Below are 7,437 nucleotides of genomic sequence, written 5' to 3' on the forward strand. Positions count from 1 at the left end.
CACGATGAGGTGAAGGAGGGGGATACTAGACAGGAGACAAAATGGGAGGAGATCCAGGTGGCGAGGATGAAGTCAGAGCAAGTCCGACACATGCTAGTTGGGCGCGAAGTAGGTGGTCCCAACGTTGTTTCATTAGTATTAACCAAAATCCATGAAGATGCTCATAGGGAAAGCAAAAGAAAATTAAAAAACGAAGCAAAGAAGGGGGGGGGGGGGGGGGGGGGGAGGGTGTTTTTCGAGTGTCGCTCGTAGCAAGCGAGAACCTACTCAACACATAAAGATGTCAACTAGGGACGTCACTGACCCGATTAGGGCATGGAGGCGCACCAAGAGGGTGTCAACCTCTTGTCGAATACCTATGGAATGGTCATCTAAGATCTCTAAGTCCTGTGTGTGCGGGAATACCCAAATCTGCCAAGAACCTCCTACGTCATGAAACTAAGCTAAACCTTGGGGGCTAATGACCTCGGGTTGACACGAAACTCACCGTAGGCAATTTCCTACATGTCCCCAAGCTACCAAGACCTTCAGACCTGAATTCTGCACCGTGGCAGAAAACACGCTAACTGTCTGACAGCAAAATGGAAGTTGTCGAAAACGGTCCCAGATGGTCTCTACAACTGCGTCTAAGGGAGAGCTACCCTACTCTATGGTTGGTTTCACTGAAATCTACCCTAAACTCCCTAAACTCACCTGTAAGTCTGTAGGTCGATGCTCATGAAGTAGCGTCTGGTGGAAAATGGTTGGTGTTGAAGCGAAGAGCTCGATGAGCTGAACGCGCCTGTGGTCTCGGTTCTGCAATGCGACTCGTGCAGCACAAGATAGCAATCAAAGAATATACACACACAAAAATAGATAAGTTGCCCGCGTAGAGAGTTTTTCTAACTCATAAAATCCATCCCCCAAAACCCTTCATTTTGACCTTTATACTTAGGTCTTGTGGGAGGAGGGTTTCCCATAGATACATGGCTCAATAATCAATTGTGTGCTTGAGTTGGGAATCAGTACAACTTGGAAGGCCATGGCCTCAGAAGATAAACCCTTTACATTTGAATAGCAAAAATATTACGAGCTCGACTTCAGAGCAGAAAATTAATACAAAAAGGCGGGGATTTGACTTGATGTAGTGGTGGCTGCTATCCACCGTTGCTGAGCTACAACACTCCCCCTCTCCTAAACCAAGTCGTCCTCGACATGGGGTTTATGTGGAGTGTTTTAAGCGCTTGGTGTTTCATCTGTCCAATTGAGTGGACATCTTTCTAATCTGCGCCCTGCCATAAGCTTAAGGGCCGCTTCGAACTGGGCCTTCTTCTCCTTTTCAATGGCTGATAGTGGGATATTCTGGATCCCATGCTTCAACTCGATCACGGTATAACTTACATATCTTGCTCTAAGGTCTGCGACTTCGATGTTGAAGATCTTTGAATTATAGGAGAAGAAACCGGTGTAGAAAGCCTCTTCGAATGTTTGGAGGTAGTAGCTGGGCAAAAACATTAGACGAGAAAAAAAATCCATGCAAAATGACTTCATCTGGTTGGCCGGATAGATCATAGTATAGGCCTCTTGTACCCTCCAAAAAACCCAACCAGGGAGTGTCGGTTAACTCCGTCTGGTGGTATACCTGTATACAGGTTAGTAGCATCCGACATATTTTCCTTAGCATGCCTGCAGATAGGTCTGGGATACCTCTGTACATTTCCTCAGCTTCAGTCAATGATCAGATCATATATTCTTCTGTAAGGTAGTCACGTGGCTTAGGAGCTGGCAGTAGTGGATAGTTCATCCAAGTGGGATGCTATTTTTGAAGGTGCTCAAACTCATGCCATGTGTATATACTCGCGGACAGGGGCAGACTGTAGGATCTTCTTTAATGTATCTAGGTGCGTGGACTTGATGGATAAGAAATTATGGATGCTTCTTAAGCCATCTCTATCGCCATGTAGGTTCAAGACTTTTCTCCGGCACCTGCTGCTCCTCTGCCATCCTTTTAAGCTCAGCTAATATACTCTGCTTGAAATCAAGAGATTCAAACTTCATCAGTGGAAAGGGAAGCATGCGCACATACCAAGCTTCATTTATCTGTTGGAGAGTCAGGTGAACGACATTTGCAGAGTGTAGTATATGCTGCTCCCAACGTAGGTTCTTCCAATGATACCTCTCATGGAGGGTCTCCATGCGCTCTCTTAGCTGCAGCTCTGCCAATTCATTCAATGTAAGCTCTTTGTCTGCTGCTTCAGCTGTAGTAGGCTCTGGCTCTGTAGCAGGTGCATATATTGGTTTCTCTGGAGGCATCTCTTGTTGTACAGTCCCTTCTGTCTCTAGTGGCATGGCTTCTTTTCTTCTTGCATTTTCCCTGTAAGCAGACCACCAACTTGAAAGTTGTCAGTGTCTAGTTAGAGTGCTGGATAGGAGCTTCAACTGAATCTTTGATGATCATCAAATGCAAGTAACACTCAAAATATATGTATAAAGCATGCTTGCAAGCCTAAAACACTAAAACTGTCAATTTTCAACACCAGACAGTGAGCGTATTTACTGTCTCTAGTAGGTGTTTTTGGCACTTTGAGGTGACAATGAGTGCATAGGCATGTAATACAATGCATGTGGAGTGTACTCCCCAATTGTGGTGTAATATGGAGCAATATACCATGATATATGGCAAACCCTAGATGGTAGGTGAGCTGTATAAATAGGTAACTTAGTGAAATTTTGATGCATAGTGCTTGTGGTTTCACAAACGTTGTGCGGTGAGGCTAGATACAGCTTTTGATGGGGTGCAAGTGAACTTCTGGGCATTGAGACAGTAAGAGCGCTTACTGTCTCCAAAGTGATATGGAGCTAGTTTTTTGATCTGTAATGCCAGGGCTAGCTGGAAGGCATCATTTGATGATTTTTGATGTGATGACTTTGATAGTGTGATGCTCCTTGGCAACAGTAGGTCCAGAGTTGGCTAGCTGGTGACTGAAATGGCTAAGTGATGGTTTTTTGCATTTTTACTTGGTAGGAGGCTTAGCCAATGTAATCATGGTGATGTATAGGAGCTATCTGGAAACTTTGGTAGTAGTCTGGACATGGGAGACAGTAAGAGCGCTTACTGTTTCTTGAGCATTTTTTGAACTTTTTGAGAATGTAGCTTTATGGATGGCTCATAGAGGCTCTAAGAAGCAATTGTGGAGCTTGGCTCTCAACTTGGAATTGGGTATCATGGTTTCTTCACCGGGATTTATGTTGGCAGAATGATGAGCTTGGATTTTGGTCTAAGGATGGGGCTTTTGTGATTTTGTGGGTCAAATGCATGTATCTTGATGTATTTTGAGGTGCATATGTGCTCAAAGTTGAGAAATTGGCCAAAAATCCCTTAGAGACAGTAAGAGCGCTTACTGTCTGGGGGATCACAAGAGTGACATGCAATTGGAGTTTTGTGTTGGGACATTGTAGCTAGGCCCTATACACCCGTTTGGTGTGGTCACTTGTCATTTTTGACATCCACATTGGGTGTGGTGTCTTCCCAGACTCCCAAATCCATCTGCTGACTCTATGTTGGTCTCGGCCTTCCGGGTTAGCATATGCCTATGTGGCATTGTTATTAGACCTATCTCTAAGGTCTCTGTGAAGTCCTATAGCCTTTGGTGGTCTCTAGAGTCTGCTGTGTTTTCTATGGGATTGTGCCTTCCCAGCCTTGTGTGTTCTTGTTACGTGCTTGTAAATGAGTCAAACAAGCATTAATTGACTTGAAAAGTATTCGTACTTACCCCTCATGGTAGCCATGACTGCAATGTGGCAGCAGGTGGCAATATGCTCTCTCAAGCTGTCTTTCACAAGGACAAGTAGCAAATGAGCTTAGAAATGAGGGCTTGGGGTATACATACCTGGAGCTTAGGATGTGCAAGTGCAACCACCCCCATGGTTAGTCCCAACTGACATGTTAGATGAACTATGAATCAAAATTTTTGCGATTTGGACACCGTATGGCCAAATTCCATCACTTTTGCACTTTGAGCCTTTCCGCATTAAAAATATGGTTTCCGTCATTTTCCGCAACCTGACCTGTTGACATTGGAAATCCATTCTGAAAAATCCTGCGGGTTTCCTAATATTAGGAAACATTTCTTGTATCTCTGTTTTATTTTTGGCGGCTTATTACTATTTATTAGAAAATAAAAAGAGAAAAATAGCAAAGAAATAACAAATCACTCCAAAAATTATCCGAAAAATCATAGGATGTCCCGATATATCGTTTTTATTTAAGATAGCTAAAAACTAAATTTTGTACATATTTACACACACCTAGGGGTATATATGTAGAAGTTTCCCCTTTTTTTACCACTATTTAGGGCAGAAAATGCAAACTTGGTCAAGAAAATTCGCAATAAAACAAAAAATAAGTCGGAAAACATTTGAATACACTGCCCTATCATCATTTTGGGTCCGCATTTGGAATGCCTCCCCCCGGCCTATTTGGAGTCCTCCCGGACGACATTGTGTCATACTAGTGGTGTTGTGCATGGGTAAAACATTGGTGCCTATGCAAGGCCGTGTAATTAGCCCTATGCATGCATACTCGGTCAGTGCATGAAAAAATTAATGTTGTGCAAGATGAGGGTCTTAAGCAGATTGCTTAAGGGCATCTGCTGGCGAGGTTTCCAAGTGGTAGAATGCTTTCAAGAGACTAAGTTTCTCGAACATGGTCAGAACTGGTGGTGGTTTGACCAATGTTGACGTGTTGAGTACTTGTCGATGTGTTTTAGGTTTCCATTGCAACCTAGATGTAGCCGGTTTTAGGTTTGGAATCTTTTGTTTGGGTTGCCATTTATACGAGATGGCAGTTTTGGTGGGCTGTTTAGGAACCCAAGCTTGTTTGTAGTGAATAGGACTTTGGGTTTGATTTTCCTGGGCGGTGGGTGGGCTCGGGTGTACTTTTTGAATTGTCAAGTAGCTGTGATTGCCGTGTGGTTGCCTTTTGGCAGCGGGGGTTGAGCAACTGTTGGCTTGGGTTGCTTGGGCCGCCAGACCTGCTTGGTTTTCTGTATAGGAGTAATGACATTAGCAGGTTTGATTGGAGTCCACCTATATTTGTTGGATGTTGTCAATGTGTTGGGCACTAGTGGTGGCTTCGCTCTCCAGACAAGTTGTTGGCTAGGCTTTGGCGGTGGAGATTGTGGATTTGATTGTTTTGGCCGCCAAAATTGCTTGTATGTTGGGCGAGGTAACTGTGGAATTCCGGATTTATTTTGAGGCCTTTTTTTGGTGTGAGGAAGTGCAGGTTGTGACACTCGTTCTTCAATGTTGACCTGACATGCAGCATCAGAAGTTTCCTTTGGCTGTGACGGTTGTACAGTTGCTGAAACAGGTGCAGGTGGTGGAGGAAGGAATTTCTGATTGTTTTCTCGTAGTTGCTGATGAGGGACCTCATCCTCGCTTGCAAACAACACTTTGCTGACCTTTCCCTCTGCTTGAAAGTACATTTGGTTACCTGACCAGTGCAAATAAGTGTTGTATCTCCTTTGCCAGGTTGTACCAAATATGATGGGGGAATAATCATCTTGAACATCGCACACATGAAATTGATGAGTGCACAGCACGCCATTGATATACAAGGGTATCTCCGCCCAGCCTTTGGTTATGATAATTGCATTATTGAAGGCTTCACAACAACGAAATTCCGGCACTAACTGAACACTTGTCAGCTGATTAAAGAAACTGTATGTGGCGTAGTTGTAATGAGCTCCTGAATCCACTAAGGCATAGGTTGGAACTTTATCCAGGGTCACTTCAATCGGAATGCAAGGATCAACATCTTTATCATCCAGATCAAAAGGAGTAATCTGATACATCCGAGTCCACTTTTGCTTGTTGAATCCCTGTTTCTGCTGCTTTCAATTGAGTTGTCGAAGCCGTGCTTCTTCTTGAGCTTCTTCTTTGATAAATTTGGCTGTAGCTTTTCGACAACCAGCTGCTGTTGGAGCTATATATGGCTCACTCTACTCAACTTGGTCTCACCTATATATTTGTATCTTGTCCTCAATATGAATCAGTCTTTGGGAGCGTATATGGTGTGTCTCTTGTCTCGTCGCTCTCTCTTTCTCTCTACATCTCAACATGGTATCAGAGCAGTAACGATCACGCGTCGATTCAATTCATGGTGACAAAACAGTATGCGTATGCGATTTGCATGTAAGATTCAAAAATTGCTACAAATTTTATTTTTGAGCATTGATTCTTGTTAACTGTGGTTGTTTTGTGTTAAGAAGAATATGATTAGTGTTTTGTGTGGCGTTTATTGCTAATCAATCTAATTGTTGATTACGTTTTCTTGTTGATGACACCCTGAACCTTATCTCAATTTTTCTTGCTGTTCTGCTCAAAATTTGGAGAAACGGAAAAAGCGCAATGGAGCATACTGCAATGTCACTTTTCATCCAAAACTTTTTCGTCTCCTCGAGCTCTTCGATTTGAGTTCTAGGTTTGCGTCAATCGGAGTTCGCAGCAGAAAGTTATGTTGTTTTTACTGCAATTGAGCTTGATGCGGCTTTCTTTGTCCTACTTCTTCGTGAAGCGTCCGCGATCGTTTTTCTTATTTTGGCGCTAACTTTTTCGAGAAGATTTAGCTTTTTGCTATTCGTATTGTGGCGGTAAATCTTGCGTCTCACGCCACTCTATTTTGAGGACTCTTTTATTATTAACGTCTCCTTTACCCTGCCTTTTTTGGGTGACGTCTCTCACATCTTTGGACGTTCCTTGAGCATCCTTCTTACGTTTATCATTGACAGAACGCAGTCCTCATATCTCTCTCATTCTCAATTGTGGCCTTCACCATATATGGTGTGTAAATTTTGCGATCTTATCTTATACGTCTTCTCGCAACAAGATATGGCTATGAATATTCTCGTCAACGGTTTTCCTTCTGGCCAGCGTTCTGTTCCTCCTTTCCAAGGTCAAGGTTTTCCAGGCTGGAAAGCAAAGATGTTGTTAATTCTTGAAGGCGATGAACTCTCTGATGTTGTTCTTGGAAATCGTGTTTGTCCATCTCAGCCTGTTGATACGGATAAGGATAACGTGCTTATCACTGAAGGACCTATATTTGAAGATTGCAATGTTGCCTATACGGATTGGCAACGACGTGATAAAGTAGCTCGTCGGTATATTCTTTCTGCTCTTATTGATTCCCTTTTGCTTGATATGTATGAACTGCCTACTTCCCACGACATATGGAAGTACCTTATTGCAAAATTTCAGAAGCAATCTGTCACAGAAATACTTTATTTGAGAGGGTTGCTTAACAAGTTACAATATGAAGTTGGTACTGCCATGACGGGACATATTGAATCTTTCAAATCTATTATTAATCAACTTGCTGCTGCCGGTGGTCCTGTTCCACAAAAGCAACTGATTACACTTCTCCTTGATACGGTGAAGGACTCCTCTTATGATAACATT

General features: G+C 43.1%; 1 pseudogene; it reads right to left on the reverse strand.

Annotated features, from left to right (window-relative positions):
• Positions 1-5,101: 5,101 nt before the first annotated feature.
• LOC147447084 (uncharacterized) lies at positions 5,102-5,834 on the reverse strand (annotated as a pseudogene).
• Positions 5,835-7,437: the final 1,603 nt, after the last annotated feature.

This window comes from Adiantum capillus-veneris, chromosome 11, assembly GCF_014529385.1.
Source record: "Adiantum capillus-veneris isolate H3 chromosome 11, ASM1452938v2, whole genome shotgun sequence".
Taxonomy (NCBI): domain Eukaryota; kingdom Viridiplantae; phylum Streptophyta; class Polypodiopsida; order Polypodiales; family Pteridaceae; genus Adiantum; species Adiantum capillus-veneris.